Genomic DNA, 18,200 nt, shown 5'->3' with positions numbered 1-18,200 from the left:
CTTAACAAAGGGGCCTCTAGCCATCTCTCTGCAATCAGCCTGTTCCTTCCATTAGCATGTGTGTGTTGTGTATGTGTACACACATGCCACACCTGACATACTATCTACATCTAAAGTCATCCCTGGTAGAACTCCATTGAATTCAGTAGAGAAAGATTGTACCAGAGCTGAGTTTGCTCCACAGGGCCTGATTCTGACCTCATTTACACACATTTCCAATGGAGTCACTCCCGAGGTCAGAATCAGACCTATCACAGTGTCTTTCCAACTATAATGAAGCAGACGACCTGTCCAGCCTGTTAATGAATGGGCTGTCCAGGCTTTTAACTAAGTCTGTGTTTCTATTGATACTGTCTGATGCTGAGACAGGTGAAACATGGTTATAGCGTCTGAATCAGGGGAAGGGGGATGTTTGTTTGTTTGCTTTATTTCCATGCTTTCCTCTTATTACTCAAAGCCACGCTTGGGCACATTTTAATTAGCTTATTACTTTTTATCTCAAAAGACATGACCAAGAGAATAAAAATGACTTTGAATGTTCACAAGCTTTTCAACATCTCTGGTGATTAAACTCCATGCTGCTCCGGTGTGGTGAATTTTATCATGGTTGTATTTCCTTTAGATTCACAGTAGCCTTGCTGATTTGATTAATTCTCCACCCGCTCTGAATATTCAGTGGGCTAGGAGCACGTCCGAGTGCTCTGGATTCTCCCAGACAGTGAGAGAGACTGATTTAGGTTAGTTACTGTCACTTATCACTTCACAAGACAGAAGGAAAGAGAAAAGTTAGAGGTGCAGAAGCCCTGTTGGGTTGTCTGCACCATCTCCTTGCAAAATCGGGACAGAAACAAGAGCAAACAAAATAATTAAAGAGTGAAAGCTGCAAAAGAAAGAGGCAGAACAAATGAAAGGCAGAGTGAAAGAAAGATTCTAAGTCCATCCCTGTAAGTGCTGCTGCCAGGCAAACCTTTATAACTGTTCTCTCTGCAAGGTACTCACTTACAAAACTTCCAGAGCTCTTTAAAGGTATGTATACCTGTTGGTTTTCTGCAACACAGCTCTTTACAATGTCCTCCCCAAGAGGCCCAGAACTTTCTTCCCTCCAACTTAGTCCTGCCCGTCTCCCTGTGGCACACACCATTCTCCCCCCAGTCCATAATTAAAGTTGATTTGTGAATTAACACGACAAGAATAAAAAAATATTAGCCCCAGAATGTCACCAGCCGCCAGCTCATTGTTTTCTAATTTCCTGGAGCCTGTCCCAAAGGTCACTCTGGGCCCAGACAGGTCACCCTGGGCAGGTGGCCAAGCACTGCAAAGCAGAGGCAGATTGGCCGAGCTTGCTTGGGATGCTAAAAGCATCCTGGCCTGTCTGCCCTGTTTCTTCTCCTGGTTTGAAGGACGACTGACCAATGCAAAGCATGATCTCTCATAAACAAAACATGGCTAGAAATTCATTCCATGCACCACTGGGAAGCTGAGAATCCCAACCTGAAAATGAAGTAGAAGAGTTGTTTCTAGCTTGGGTGGTTCATGAGACCAGAAATCAGATTATTCAGATGATACTTTTCCCCATCCTGGGTGTCCTGTGCTTGCAGAATAGCATCCTGGCTTGTGACCCAGACACACCACCCTGTCACATAACCAAAACAGAGGTGCTTATTGAGAGCTAAGATCTACGATTTTGCCCCTGAGATGGCATCACAGAGTGAGAGAGTTTGCATTGAGAGGATGGAGAGCCATTATTGAAGGGGCCAAGTGGATACAAAGAGACAGAGCAGAGAGGCCAAGGAGATGCAGGGGGGAGAGAGGTGGAGGAGGCAGGAATAAGAAAAGTGACAGAGCACACAGGATAAGCAGAGGCTCTGTGGAGCGAGGAGGAAGGAGGAGACATATTCAGAACCTTGTCTCTGTGCTTGTCAGATGTCGGAGCGTGATCTGCAGGGCTTGGCCGGTGACCCCCGAGAACCATTATTCAACACTTCCACTGAAGCCCTGATGAGCATGCGTGCTGGAGGAAGGTGAAGGGGACACCAGGAGAGGGGAAGGGCATTCATAGAGAGATGCAACGGGCCACCTAGAGAATCCCACTCCAGCTGGGATCTCAGCACAGGCTATCCTGACCCCTTGGCAAAACCACCCAAACTGGGATGATTGTTTCTAATTGTTTTCTCCTTAGGCCTCCAACAGGGTTTAGAAAAAAACAAACCAAAACCAAAAAGAGCTTCATCAATGACAACAAAAGGAAAGGGAGGTTGGGGGAGCTTAAGCAGCGTTGACAGCAGATATTCAGCACTGTTTGAACTTCATTGGTGGTATGGTCTCACATTTCCAAGGCCCTTGACACAGGCGTTGGCTCCAGGGGTGAGACCATCTGCATCTTCGTTTTGTTGGGATTGCTTCCATGCAGAGGGCTGGGAAATGGAGATGGAGTTCACCAGATCTGCCTTCTAAAATTCCCACTCTCTCCACAGCCCCACCTTTTGCAGAGGGGTTGCCAGGGATGGGGGGGAGAGGGGGATTGATGCGATTTCTAAGTCTGGGTCTGTTTTGCTGCTTTCTAATGCTGGGCTACAGATGTATCCAAGTGGCATTCAGACTTAAACACCCTACTTGCTGCATGGGAAATTGCACTGGGTTCAGGAACCAGCAGTCTGTTTGTGTTTCAAGGAGAGAGGGGAAAGAGTTGAGGTAGAAATCACTAGGATGAAATTAAGGACAGTGAAAATTTAAGCTGGACACGAGGAAACAGTGGCATATCAGACTGAAGAATAACCTCCTATCATTTGAAATCTGAAAGCCTATGGCCTGGAGAATATACTCTAGCAAATAACCTCACTGGGGCTGGGGGTACAGACTAGAAGACCTAATAGGTCTCTTCCATCTCTAATGGGTTATGATAATACTTGGCACTCGTGTAGCACTGTATATCTTCAAAGCCCTTTGCAAACATTTAACCAGAGAAGGGCCCAAGTCACAGAATTTGGATCTGGATGTAAATGTCTCCAAAGGTCAAGGATGTGTGGCTCTTAGGGGGTTGGGTGAGATGCATTCCTAACATTCACTAGTTAATCCTCACAAGCCACAACCGGCCTGTGAGGTTGGTATTGGTCCCATTTTACAGATGGCAAAACTAACACAGAGCTAGGCTAAGTGACAGGGGGAGTCTGTGCCAAAGCTGGGATGAGAATCATTCTAATTCCCTTAGTTGCATCGGTGCTGGAACTAGGGGTGCTGTAGCATCTCCTGGCTTGAAGTGGTTTTCTTTATATACAGGGTTTACAGTTTGGTTCAGTGGCTCTCAGCACCCCCACTATATACATTGATCTAGCAGCCCTGCCCAGTTGTAGCTTCAAAGGGCCAGCAGATGCCAGCGTTCAGCTCACTGCTATTGCCACCCTGCAGGGCAGCCCGGTGGCCATGGTGTCAGAGCAGCCTTCCTCAGTGCTCAGGTGCCTGCTGCACTAAATGTTATGCAGTAACCCCGAAGCTGGCGGCACGCCGCCCTGTGTGTTTTGCAAGAGCAGTTGTCCAAGGAAAGTCCCATTCAATCTGATCAGTTGCCCTGAGTCTATCACCGATGAATGGCCCGCTTGCAACATCCACAAATAGCACACTCCCCAACGTAATGACCGGCAGCTGCAAAAGCAAACCTACCACTGGTCCCGTCACTGCCCTTTCTAGTGTTTGACCTCTTTCAAGAGGATGGACTTGTGGTTGAAGCACTGGAAACTGGGGCGTCCAAATCTCTTAGGCTGCTTTGAAAAGCTCAGCCTTGGGCTCTATTCACCACATGAGTCTGGATGTCCCTTCATCTCTCTCTCTGACTCAGTTTCCCTCCCTCCCACCTTGAGGCCTTAAGTCAGTCATGCTTTTAAAGGTCTTTGAGATCCCTGGTTGGAAAGTGCTTTTGAAGGGCAAAACACCATTATAGGCTGCTTGGCTCTCCTGCTGGTTCAATAGCCAGAGGAAAACCACATTCCTCCTCTGTTTCCACCAAGGGGGCCCTGGCAACACTGGTGCCCTGCTGGAGCCCCCTCCCCTGGACACTAGTCAGACACTCTCGTCCTCCCCAGCCCCCACCCAGAAGCAAAGCACATGCTGGTCTCTCTGACAAACCTGAGCTCCATCTCTCACTCCTGGGGAACGAGAGACCTGAGGCTCCCCACAAACCTCCTTGCTGTAGATGGGAATATGGCCGCTCTTACGTACTCAGGTGGTGGGTGCGACAGATGAACCGACGGGTTTTGGCATGTCAGTAATGGGCTCCATCCTGTGCCCACTGAAGTCAATGGGAAGGGGGCTATTTTTGTGAGCCGTGTCCCCCTTCCCCGTCTGTTCAGACAGTACTGCCTCTGAATGAGTTGAGCGTTTATTTCTCCTGTCCCCGCAAGGCCCCTGCTGTGTGCCCTGAGCCACTCCCCAGCATGAAGCTGACTCACAGGCGCACTGATCCAACATCCTGGGGCCAGGAGCTTTCACTGGGGAGGAAGGATGGGGATGCTCAGGCTGATATTTTATTCACTGGGAAAATGTACTTGTTATTTTACTGGCAAATATTCTTGCAAGCTTAGAGCCATAAGCCTTTGTCTATAGCCATGCTAATTACCCAGGGGTCACTGGAGGGAGGGCGCCTCCTAATGCCCACCTCTCCTTTAGGGGAGCAAACAGACTGATTTTTATTTGTATTTTCTACCCTTCCCTTTTCAGTCTGGCTGGCGAAGCATGTCTGCCTGGCAGCAACTCTCTCCCAAAAGGCTCCGTGGGTGGAACATGCATAACTTCATTCTACCCAAGGGGCAACCCCCCCCAATCTGGAGCTGCATTAGCTGCACAGGCAGGCTGGCACTCTGGGCTTCCAGCATTGCTAAAGTACGGCGTGAGCCCATCACTGATCCTCTCCCTCTCCCCCCCCCCACACGGCATTCACGGTTACCCTCTTTAAATCTACCAACAATCTTCGTTCCCCATCCCACACATTCACCTTCATGCCCCCACCATACCCTCAAGTATGCCATGACCCACCTCACACTCCTACCATGACCCCACATACCCCCCCTTTGTAGCCCTACTGCCATACCCCCGAGCTATCCTATCTCACATCCCCATGTACCCCACCTCTCACCCTTACATTCCCTCCATGCTCCCCACCTTGTTGCCCTACCATGCCCCCCACTCTTACCCCTGCACCCTGTTTTCCCCCTTATACTTTCAGTGCAACCCATCTTCCTCCTCCACCTGCATGTGACCTCCTCTGCCCCCCATCTCCTCCACCTTCTCTTGTGCACACACTAAATCCACCTCATACACCTACTCTAGCTGCTCCATGCACACTCCCAATCCACCCTCCATTCACCACCTCACTCCCTCCTCACCCTCACACCAGCTACCCTATCCTAGGCCCTCAGACACCTACATCCCCCCTTTTCTTCCCTCTCCCACCCTAATCTACCTGCTCTCTCACAGTCTCTTCCCTGACTGCCCACCCACCAATCTGCCCTCTTTCCACACATACCCTGTCTTTCCCCATCACGCATGCCACTGCTCCCCACCGCCCATACGTGCCCGGCCACCCTTATCTTCTCCCGTCTCCTCTCGCGCAAACAGTCCCGCTCTGCAGAGCTGGCCACCACTGTCTCAGCCAAAGGCCCTGCCAGAACCCAGGTCCATGAAGTCAGTCTGATCTGACATAGCTGAGCCTGGTGGATCATAGCCAATTTCCTGCTAGGATTCCTTTGTCAGCCAAGAGGCCTGCTGAACAGCCAGAGCTGAGACAGGCAGCCCTCCTTCTTCTAGAGGCGATATAAACCACCAGAGAGAAGGGCTCTTGGCAGGAGGCAGAGGAAGACATTGCTTGCTCTCTCCTCCTTATTGGGGGATTCATTTTTCCCCTTCCCCTCAAATCCTAAAGAATGGTGATCTCACCACACTCATTGTCAACCTTCTCCAACACACACACACCCACACAGAGTTCACACCCTCAAACGCTCCTGCGCCTTTTAACTTGAGCTAACGTTGTAACAAAACCTAAAAAGATCCCCCCCCTTTTTTTTTTATTTAAGTAATTCCCCAAAGCTTCTTGCTTTGGGATTGCACTTCATCCAGAGACCAGATGGCTTGGGTGTTATGGGGTTGGGATAGGAAAGGAAGGAAAAAGAAAGAGAAAATGGTCTCAGGGTTTGAGCACAGGCTTGATAGTCAAGAACTCCTGAACTCTAATCCCAGTTCTAACACCAACTCACTGCATGGCCTTGGGCAAGTCACTTCACCGCTCGGTGTCTCAGTTTCCCCATCTAAAATGGGAATTATCATAATTCCTGCCTAAAGGGAACCACAGAGGTTAATATTTGTAGTGTTATTTGTGACATATTATTAGCAGAGTCATTCCCTAAAACCTCATGGGGAAGCCACTGCCAAGCGATATGGGGGAACCAAATAGTCTCAAGAGAGATTTATTTGAAAATCAGCATCCCTGCTGTACTGACTTGTCTATTACCTGTTGATACTGGGATTACACGTGCATGCACGCGCGCACACACACACGCACACAGAACATCTGATCTGAGGACAAGCTTCTAACTGTCCATTTTTGGCAGTTGATCGAGTTCCCCCAAATGGGGCCATCTTAAAGTCATCTTCACTTCTGACCCCCCAGAAACTCACCCTCAGGGCTCAATGCCTTGACATAATCAAATTTTTTTAAAAAGGGAGTGGAAGAAGAGAACATTTCCCCCCACACACACACTGAGCCTTTGCTGAAGATATATTATGGTGGGCGTGTTTGTGGAGTTTCCCCGTTTGGTAAAGCCCCAGGCCTGGGGAGGGGGATTCAAAGCAGAGTTTAAGTCTCTGGGGAAGTGGCTTTCTTCTAAATTTAAATTGTAAACCAAAAAGGTTTCCCATTTCACAGTACTTCTGTCACACTCCTTCTAGTGCCTCAGAACAGCCCACCTACCGCCCCTCCCTTTCTCCCTAGGACTGAAGGGATGCTCCATTGGGACAGAAATCAAGCACAGAGCAGAGAAATCTAGCTTAGGTTCTCCTCCACCCAGGCACTTGGCTCAGTCTCCATTACAGGTGGGCACATACAAAAAATTCAGGTTTTTCCCCTACAAAACAACTGGGCTGGGCTCAGCGGGGACATCTACACTGCAAATAAAAAAATAAAACCCCCAAAACCACCGAAGCAGTGAGTCTCAGAGGACGGGTCAACTGATCTGGGCTAATGCTGCGGGGCTAAAATAGCAGCGTAGATGTTCCCGCTCGGCACTGTTCCCTCTATGCTGTGTGCGTGTGCGCACGCACACAGATCCTAAACCCCACGCACACGGCAAAACACAGTGCACACAAAAATTTGCACAGAAGCAATTTTTTGCGCACACGGCCTGTCAAAAATTAGGGGGAACATTGCCGCTGGAGCTGGAGTTTGGGTTCTGAAATCCGGGGGCCAGGGGTGGGTCTCAGAGCCTGAGCTCCAGCTGGAGCAGGAACACCTAGACAAGGAACCCTGACACTTTTCAGCATTTCCAGATCCCCACTGGAGTGGACACAGGAGAGCTGGCACAGCGGCGTCAAGGGAGACTTATCAAGCTGTTGGTAGAACTTTAAGCAGTGACAGCAAGAGAGCAGAGGTGGAGGTGGAGCAGGGGGAACGAACAGGATCCACATCTCCTGTGCAGCGAACATGAAACATGCCTAACGAAACCCCCCCCCCCCCCCACTAAACTGGGCCAGGCTGTCTCTGACTGCATGAAGCACTTCCGAGGCAGGCAGGCAGGTCGCTGGTGGGCCTCTCTCCCTCCTGGAGGAGCTGGGGCAGGAGGAGGACTGGAGATTTATTTCCCAGTACCTCAGAGGATGAACGGCAAGTGGGAGGGAAGCAAAAGGCACCTGATAGATTCCATTAGCAGGCGGCAGCGAAACAGAAAAAGAAAGGAGTTGAGCGAGACGTTTTGCTGGCTGCTGCTGATTCCGGGGAGTCCTGCTCTATTTGTTTTATTTTATTTTCCACTCTCAGCCTCCAGTAATCTCGGTTTCAGTCAGAGACAGTCTCCCCCCTCCCCCCCCCCCGCCCCGGGCCCTCTCGCCCCGGGGGAGGATTCGCAGCCTGGGCACGGGGGCGACCCAAACCGTCGAGCAAACAAGAGGTCTCTTTGATAATTGTATGTCTCTAGTTTTCCTCTTTGACAGGCATGTTCCGTTCAGAGAATCCCCCCCTTCCCCTCCCACGCCCTTGCCCGCGCCATCTGGTTACAGTTTGCACCGTGACGCGTTTCCTCTGTGGTTTATTTGCCTTTTTTTTTTTTTTAGCCAAACCCAGAGAGAGAGAAATGCCCCGCTTGCTGGGGGTGAACCTCCTGCCCCACCCACCCACACTAGGTTTATTTATTGGGGAGGCTGGGTGGTTTTTTCCTATGATGCTAATAACCGGGCTCTTTGCAGCATCTGCTGTAGATTAAGAAGGGGTTTATAAGGCTGTTGGTGTTGAAAAACATTGTCAGGTGATTATAAAGCAGTGCAGTCTAGTGATTAGAGTAGGAGGCTCTGGTAATGGCAACCCCTGGTTTCTACAGTCATTTCATCTCTCTGTACTTCAGTATCCCCAGCTGCAAAATGGGACAACTCCACTCACTCCTCTCACGGGGGCAGCGCAAGAGGTCAGGCATTAATGTTTGTAAAGTGCAAACACGTAAAGCGTTCTAGGAGTGCTACATGGTTTTAGCACTTACAGCCTCTCACATCTGTGAAACACTTATCAGGCTTTAACTAATGAGGCCTTGCCACACCCCATAGAGCCAGCCAGTAAGAATTATGATGCCCCTTTACCAGATCTATAGATTTTAAGGCCAGAAGAGATAAATATGATAATCTAGTCTGCGGTGTCCCATAACACAGATGGTGGAACTGAGGGCCAGCCCAGACAGGCAGAGCTGACTCACCCAGCATCATGCAGTGAGTCAATGATAAAGCTGGGAAGAAAACCCAGGAGTCCTGGCTCCCAGTCCCACACTCATTCCACTAGACCACACTGCATGTACAATGGTCCTGTAAAACGGATTCATTGAAGAATCTCCTGGGTTCCTATAGCTTGCTTTGGTGATAACGACAACACTCCTGTATGGCTCACTGACATATACCCTCAGCCTCAACTCCAGTGTATCCAGCTGTCTGTGAATAATACTTTTTAATAAAGTGCATTTACAGCTTTTATTTCATTTAAGGACCATTATTTATTTGTGTGGCAGTAACATGTAGCAGCCCCAGGCATGGACCAGGCCCTGTTGCGCTAGGCACGGTACAAACACAGAACAAACCCGTTTTGTGGTGTTGCTCACTGAGGCAAGGTTCAAGTCACAGTGGGAAAGATGAGTGAGTCCCCCCGCCCCAAGGGCCAAATCCCCGCATGGCATAGACAACACCATCCGCTGGGAGGAAGCCAGTCTGAGGCCCAGTATGTCTCTGTGCAAACATGTGGGAGCCCCTGGGATTTCACCCCGCCGCTCTGTGATTGGCTTCATTGTGTCTAATGAGCATTTAAAACCGTCTGGGCAGCAGGCGCCCTGCCGCGTGTGTGTGTGAGCCCACCTCCCCCCCCTTAATCCTCTTTACTCCAGCCTTGATTTAATTTATCATTAGGTTTGGATGAGTAATTTTATCCTGCAACACAATTCAAGGTGATAGATGAGACCGCAAGCAGGTGATAGCCCAGGTTCGACTCCTCTCCCGCTCTGCCTCCCGAGAAGAGCACCGTCTGCCTGGCTGTGCAATGAGATTTACTGCTGTTCCAATGCCAGGCTTCCACCAGGGAGAGCAGGAAACAGAGATCTCAACTCTTGTGAGAGGCTGGCGGTGGGTGTTGGACACAGCTATTTCTCTGTTAGCTGAACTAAGGCCCAAGTACAGTGGCTGGGATCTAAAGACCAGTAAATCAAAGCTCTTACCACCACCACCACCAAAACAAACTCCGTCTCCCCTTCCTACGGCAATTAACTCTTTGATCACTCCGCTCAGGAAGGAGCCAGGCCATACCTAGCTTGCGTGCCCAGGAATCTGCTGGAAACCAGGAGAGAGAGACCAGGGGCCATAGTCCCACGGGATGAAAGTCCCACCCAAGACTCCCCTGTGGCCATCACTGCTTGAGAGAGTCAGCACAACTGTCAGATGAATAGGTCTCAGAGAGGGCTTCCCCCCGCCAGAGTCTAACTGATGGCAGGTTGATATGGGGTCCTCAAGCAAGATCAGCCCTGCCGTCAGTATGAAGAGGCCTTTGGGAGAGGGGTTCAGAAAAATCTGCCCTGGTGTCAGACAGACTGTTGCCCTCAATAGGATTTGCACCGATGTCAGATGAATGGGCAGGGGCCCTCCCTCGGCAGGGTCCATGCACATGGCAGACAAAGGGAAGAAGGTTTCCTGCCCCGTTGACTCACTTGGGACAATTTATTAGTGAATGATGTATCAAGTCACTGGTCCCTTCCAAGGTTAGGGTGACCAGACATCCCATTTTTAAAGGGACAGTCCCATATTTAAGCCCTCCTGGAGGTGTCCCAACTTAAAAAAAAAAAAAAAAGGGTAAATTGTCCCATATCTTCTGCCTCCCCACATCAGTAATGGAGGGTCCTGCTGCTGGCTCAGTCAACTTGGTGTTAATTTGAACATTTGTACGATTGATCGCCATTGAACTTGCTTGAATACGAGTAATTTTACCAGGTGTTCCATATTCAGTATAGGGAAATATGGCCACCCTACCCAAGGTAAAATGTTGTGCCCTTTTCAAAAGGGACTCGTGCTACATCCACCAAGAGAGACACAAGAAATGCTAGCCTTCCACCAGACATCCCTGGTAACCAACAGGTAACAGAGTAAGGGTCCCAACAACTGCATACAGAAATTCAGCAAGCATTGCTCAAATCCACCCCCAAGGCCAACTACCATCATAACAGATTTCTCCTCTTTAACTTTTGGGATGCAGTGAGACTTCAGACAAACCAGAGCAGGAGCAATGACTGGAGCCAGGCAATGCTGGTATTTAATAGCCTATAGAGGTTTCCCTACGCACAGCTCTGCCAATGCCCCTCACACCTGACCAGCAGCCCAGGCATGGGTGCTGCCTCAGCACAGACGGTCAGCTGTGCCAGTGATTTCAGGGTGTGGGAAAGCATTTGCCAAGGAACAGAATTAAACCATCAAATCCTTTTCCTCTGGGATGTGAGCTAGGACTTGGGAGGTGATCTGCAGTAGAGAAAGGCTAGTTTGCTTTAGTCCACCTCGCCCTCAGCAAGGTGGAGATGAGTCGCCACCCCAAGATTCTTAGTTATTTCTACACAGCGCTCATCACTGAAGCATCCCAGCTCTGCGGGGAGCTTTGTCTCACTCCATTAGGTGCCTAAATACAAATCCTGGCTTTTGAACACTTGGCCTAAGTTACATTTCCCCTGCCGCCCCACTGTGACTTGAAAAGGGACTTTTCAGTTGGGTGAGCAAAGGTATTAAAAGCCAAAGAAAGTGTCGTGCAGCTGAGCTAAGCCTGTGCTCTTCCCCCTCCCCGTGCATCTCCAGCACAGATTGGCGAGGCTGCTCCATTAACCCGGCATTGATCTCTTATCACGCATGGGAGGAAACAATTAAAAAATATATATATATAAAAAAAAAATCTCCAGCCCTGACTTTGAATTTGTATTTTAAAAAGAGAGAGAGAGAGAGAGAGAGAGAGAGAGAGAGAGAGAGAGAGAGATTCCTGTGAAGCAAGAAGGCAGCTGTATGTGGGAGCATTGAGTCAGTAAAACATCCCCCCTCCCCAGAGAACTGAGAGAGTAAACGATGGTACTGACAAAATGATGAAGTGATATCCCCCAAACAATGAGGCATTGTGTGCAATAGGAGCCAACGCGGAGCTGGTCTTGGCACCGACTCTACCTACTGGAAGTTCTCTGGCACAGGAAGGAAGCTCTGCTCACCCCCTCCAGCACTCTGCATATCCTTAAGCTACCCTAAGGTCCTAACCCATCAATATCTAATCACAGAGTGCTGTGCTGGGGCGCCAGGCCTGGGTGGGCTTGGGCTTCTCCCCCTCTCCTTTCCATTGTATTTTTAACCCTCCCCTGCCCAGTCAGATGCGCTGCAGCCCTGGGCAGTTATATTGGCAGTGGTGGAATACTAAAACTTGGCATTTTTGAAGAGGTGCCTTCCAGACAAGGATATTGTGGTATTTTACTAGTGATGATGAATATAGCCCTCACCTCAGCCTCCTGAAGGAGGCAATTATCATTATGCTCATTTTATAGGGGGGATGTCATTTGCCTAAAGTCACCACAGCAGGTCAGAGAATAGAAGACAGGTCTCCTGATGGCCTGGCCAGTGTCTTAACCACAAGACCATCCCTTCCTCCCTTTACATCTGTGTTTGTTTCTACTACACTACAAACTGTGGGCTTGCCCAGCACTGCTATAACCCCAGTGGGCCATTGGCTTCTGGCTTGGCTCTGTACAGTACTAGCACATGGAGAGACGGGGGAAAGGACACACAGGGTATGCCTACAGTGCAAAAAAAAAAAAAAAAAAGAAGTGTGTTCTTAACTTGGGATAGCTAATGTGAGTTAAAATAGCATTGAAGAAGCAACAACTTGGGTTAGCAGTTCAAGTTCAAGCCTATAGGGCAGCCTGGGGTTGACTCAAGCTACTAACCTGAGTTAAAAACTGAGTTGCTCTGTCTTCACTGCTGATTTAACCGGAGTCAGCTAACCCAGGTTCAGAACACATCTTTTCTGTAGGGTAAAGACACCCTAAGAGGATCCAGTTTAGCCCTTTGCCCCTGGGCCTGCAGCAGAGGGCATGGGAGCATACTCAGGACTGCCTGGGAGGAGCTAAGCTCTTTTATGGCCCCATCTGAAAGAGGACAGACAGAGTGAGGGTGTCCTTTACGGAGCTGGACACATGAGTTAAACTCCTTGACTGGAGTTTTCAATAGTCACAGCTAAAACGTGGAGAAATTTGGTGTCTACTGATTTTATGCAGGTCCCTTCAACTGAGGGCTTGAGCGGTTCTTCGGGTCTCTCTCTCTAGCCCATGTCCTGACTCGTTTCAGGAAGATTACATGTCTCAGACAAGCTTAGTTTTCCGTTTGGTTTTCAGCTGCTTTGGGTGATTTTTCTGCCAGGGGGAAAACTTGGAAGAACCCTTGGTCTGCAGGATGATGAAGGGAAACAGACACACCAGGACCAAGGCATCTCATGGTTCCTGATAAGTAAGGTCCTTGTGACACTACTAGCAGCTGCAGAAGTAATTGTGTGTCCCCTCCACTCCCATGCTCAAAAATAAAAAAAATAAAAAATAAAAAAAAATGCAAATACACAAATGCCAGCACATGGCTGGATGGAAACTCTCAGAACCCAGCCTGTTAAACCAAACAATGTGTAAATTGTTACTAAGCCTAAGAGTAACCTTTGAACTGGTTGGGAAAAGTGGAGAGAGATTCACCTCTTTGCATGATTTTCTGACATTGACAGACTCGGCACTGTATCAGCCCATACAGAATTGAGGGTGCCAGAGTCACTTGACCAGAGGCAAGTTTTCCTATGAAGATTAAAACAAATAGTGCCCCTGGACGACAAACTGGCAAGAAGAGAGCAAACGCAAGGTGAAGAGAAGCCAGAAAGTCAACATGTTGTGGTGTGAGGGGAAAAGACCGCTTAGACTGATGACAGAATAGGGGCCAATGATGGCAGACAGACATGCCAAGACCTCCCGGGGATGTGTACAGAGAGACAAACTCTTAATCTCTGCAAGATGGAGAAGGAACACATTGACACTCATGGCCCACGATTGGGATGCCTCATGATACCTTCAACTTGTGGTTGGTTTGTGTTGCAGATGACAAACGGTATGGTTAATTCAGGCATCCTCAGGGAATCCAGATTTTCAAGTGAAGCAATATACTGGGATATTTTAATATTCATCAGCCCTTAAAGATGGTTTTCTCTTTACCGCCAGATAAATATTTATTTCAGATAACGGGCTAAATTTCAGCCCTGGTATAAAGTAGACTCAGATCCCATTGCCAGCAGTTGGACTTGGGTCTGCTTACCCTGGGACTGGATTTGACCCACTGTCTTTTCTGGAGTTATGATGACCCCCACAGGACAGTTAGGTTAATCACAGGTGTGCACTCCCCAGGGGTATCTCTGTACTATAGGTGTGTGTCTGTTCAATATTACTGCTAGCTCAAATAGGTCTATGACATTAGCAATTAGATCAGTCTGTCAAATGATAAATTAAAGACCCAGCATCCTGGGTTCTGTTCAAAAGTGCCAGTCTGAATTCTTCTGCACGTCCACTACCTGCCCAGTGCATTGAATCTCAAATACCGTAAGATATTTATTCTACACCTTACAGGTAAGATGAAGCAGGTGCAGCTAATAGCACCTTGTCTCAGAAGAGCTCTCATTAAAATCACATTAACCAACTGACTACCCCCTTCAACCTAGATGACGTTTGAAAGAGAAAATGTCACTCCGCGGCACCAACACACTAGAGATTCTGACAGCAAAGTGTCAATATTTACAAATATGCAGCATTTCCATTTTTGGAATTCTAAATTAAACTGAAGCACATACATGGGAGCATAGCGCGCCCTCCCTTATACTTGTGGTTTCACTCACAGTTTGTAAAGTGGGCTTTCCTGTCGACACAGGGACATGCACTCATGCATATGTATATGAGGCTGAACAAACACATGCAGAGACACAAATGCATGTACATATGCGAGCATGTGTACAAATGCGCCCCCATATGCAGGCAGTGCCAAGCATGCACGTATACACAGTACACACACACACACACACTTTAACATGCATGCACACACAAGCATACACACCCACATATCGACGCATGCAAATACACACGTCCTCATTCCTGGAGACATGCATGTTCTCTCACGCATTTGTATTTTCAGTTATTACAGGGCAGTTATTGGGATGTGATTGGCTCTGTTATTTTCATCTCAAGACTAGAATAGGGAAATAGGAATGACTATAGTGAACAAAGTCTGGGGGTCTGGGTGGAGATCCAAGACCCTTGGATTCTAGGTGTAGCAAGACAAGCACACAAATACATCCTAACAGCAGCAAGAACTTGTATAGCACTTTATATCTGCTTAGTGTTTGACAAACAAACTAATTTATCCTTTGGTCGGGAGGTAGGTGAGGCCAGCCCCATTTTACAGATAGGAAAAGTGCATCAAATAAAGTTTAAATGACTCACCCAAGGCAATGCAAATAATGAGTCAATAGCAGAGGTGGTAATAAACCCAAAGCTCCTGATTCCCATTCCCCAGCTCTAACTTCTAGACAGTGTTGCCTCATCTACACGTGGTCATACACTCGACCCCCCATGCACACACCTATATAGAGGCACCCACTTCAGGTCTTCCCAGTTATGGGGATTTGTGCCTATACGCAGGTGTCTCAACAGCCCCACAGCAACAACCTTCTTAAGCATTCAATGCCTAGGGCTTCCTCGGTATCGTTAGCAGCACCATCCCTGTTCCTAATGCACAGTGTAAATAACTGAAGTAACCGGCACTTTCTGTGCTGTCAGCCGTCCCTGCTGATGCCCCACAGTGTTCTGTGACACCAAACCCCAGCTTCTGACATCGGAATCGGGGCTGCCGCCGCCATTACTTACCCTGCAGTGCCCCTCATGGCCACCTCAGGAAAGAGGAGTTGGGAATCACAACTGCAGGAGCAAGCCTTGGCTGGCCTGCTTGTTTGAAATCTCTTCCTGAAGGTCATTGCTTCACCGCAGACTAAAGAGACCAGACCCATTTGACACAGGCGATTCTCTTTCCCTTTACTGTCAAACCAAACACTCAATGCCCCTTCATCCCCCTTCTCTCCAACCCCCTCCTCTTCAGCGGATAGGGAACCAGCCCATACCGATCAGTGGAGATTTCCAGTTCTCAGTCATTAGTAACTTAGCATGAGAGGGTACCTAAGACCCACTGAAGAAGCAGGGTGTGGTACCCAAATCATACTCCATCCCTTGCCCTCTTCCAGGGCTCAGACCCAGGGCTCTCACCCCCTCAGTTCTAATGTCACCTGACGATGAAGCTGGGGAGATAGAAACACTCATTCCTTTCTCTGGATTCAGCTCAAAACCCAAGTGCCCATGGAAAGAGAATCCCTCTTGCAGCTCACATGCCATCTTTACACAAGGCAGATGGTTCCCCATAACTGGACATGAAGGGACAGCTGTACTCTAGGCTAAAAGTCAGAGACCTGCCTGCAATCTCCAGCTCTGACTCACTGAAGTCACTTCTCTTTTCTGTGTCCCAGTCTCTGGTCTGTAAAATGAGGAGGATGATACTTTTCCTCCTACATAACACACATTGAGATGGAAGGATGAACAAGGGGCTATACAGCATATCACCAGTTATTGTTACTAGCTGCTACCTGTACATCGCAAAGCCATCCAGGACTCAATTTTCGGTCCACTGCACTAAAGATACAGTTTCTTTAGATCCAAACTCACCAGACCCAGTTCCATTGTGTTAACAAAGTAACATGGCAGCACTTTTCGTGCACAGTATATTCCTCACTCTCTTCCCCCTTCCAGTGCTGATCCACATGGTCTGCTTTATGAATTCATGTTCTAACTCTTTTTATTTGACATTTTTTGCTGTCAGGCCTCACCTGGTACCTAAAAGCATATTCTCCCAGTTCAATCAGCACAGACATTGCATTTCACATCAGCCCTAACAGCAAAAGGCACAGGGAAAGGTTAGCCATGTCCCAACTTTGCCCAACTAATGTGTACACTGGCAAGTTCCAACATTTTCATAAAAGGCAAACACACTGATATACTATGAGGGCATACATCACTGTAACACAGAGGTGACACATCCCAGCATGTGACACCCCATGCCAATCTGAGATGCTGCGGCCTGGATCAAGATGAGGGCTTACACAGTAGGACTATACTCTGAACCTATATATTCAGTCTGAGGCCAGACACAGCTACATGGTGGTGGTCTGTGGGCCATATTAGGGGCCACTGCTTCAGACCAATAAGTCGTATGGACACCAAGGCTAGCAGTCACCAATCCACATAGTTTCAAAGGCCCATATAGACTTAGAAATCCTTGTTGCCCTTGCACTTGGTGGAATACCCAGACATTTGTATAGCCTAAGCATGGATTATCCAGGCTGGAATTTTATTGACACACTAAGGCAATTGCTTTAGCAACTCATTATACATATATATATATGTATATATATATATATATATATATATATATATATATGCAGGTCTAAAACTGTACTTAGCATGCAAACTCCTCACACAGGTGCCCCAAGACCTGCAACCCCTGAGAGCCATCCCAGCCCGTGTTAGCCTTCTTTCCACTCCCATAATGTCATCTCGGGGAGCACTGAGTTTCACAGTGTCACTGGTAAAGTGACAACAAAAATAAGTCTACTCACTAGACTGCAGGCTGGGAACTTGCTGCTTTATTTAACTGTATTACAACAGTGGGGTCGGGGGGGGGGACCCTCACTGACTAAAACAGGAGGTAAAGAATGGCAGGATAGTGGAGCCACGCTCCATCCCATAATACCATGATCCATGCCATAATACTATGGGTAACCCACTAAACTCTATCATGACCACTTTACTACTGTCACAGCGTGAAAAGGGACATGGCACTGCTGCAGTCAGCTTGTGTTGGCTGGGGTAATGTCATGCCCATGGCAGAGTGGGCAGCCTCCTCATGGCTAGTGGTACCCACAGCACCTCTGTCTAACTTACTCCTTCCTCCCTTTGTCTGGAAATTCTTGTCCACATCAGTGCTTTCAAGTTACACTTACCCACCAAGAATCCTGGGCAGTGCATGGCAGTTCTTATAGAGATAGCCAAGGAGAAAGGCTTTTCTGAGTCTTGTTGCCACATCTCAACTGAGAGCTGAGCATCCCTTTAGTTCCTGACACTGCCTGGATCTCTTCCACTTGTACAGGAGCTGCGCATCCAGGAGATTCACGGCCTGCAATGCGAGACAGACACCAGCTCAGCCATGGGGATCATTTGCAAAGGGTGCATCAGATCAATAGCATACAGGCACCAGGTGACAATCATTAAGAGTCTCTTCAGGGCTGACTGTACACATGGTGCTATACAGGACACAGAGGAAGAAAATCCGACTCCAAGTTTAAG

At 48.4% G+C, this 18,200-nt stretch overlaps 1 long non-coding RNA gene across 1 annotated transcript in view; it reads right to left on the bottom strand.

Moving 5' to 3' along the window:
* Nucleotides 1-17,989, bottom strand: part of LOC142000838 (uncharacterized) — a 72,575-nt gene extending 54,586 nt beyond the window's left edge. The window contains exon 1 of the long non-coding RNA XR_012642331.1: nt 17,858-17,989. This is a non-coding gene — a long non-coding RNA (uncharacterized LOC142000838). The remainder of the gene's footprint in view (nt 1-17,857) is intronic.
* Between the last annotated feature and the right edge of the window lie 211 nt (nt 17,990-18,200).

Source organism: Natator depressus, chromosome 18, assembly GCF_965152275.1.
Source record: "Natator depressus isolate rNatDep1 chromosome 18, rNatDep2.hap1, whole genome shotgun sequence".
Lineage (NCBI taxonomy): Eukaryota > Metazoa > Chordata > Testudines > Cheloniidae > Natator > Natator depressus.
Note: the sequence above shows the minus strand (reverse complement) of the source record. Positions and strands in the feature narration are given on the sequence as shown.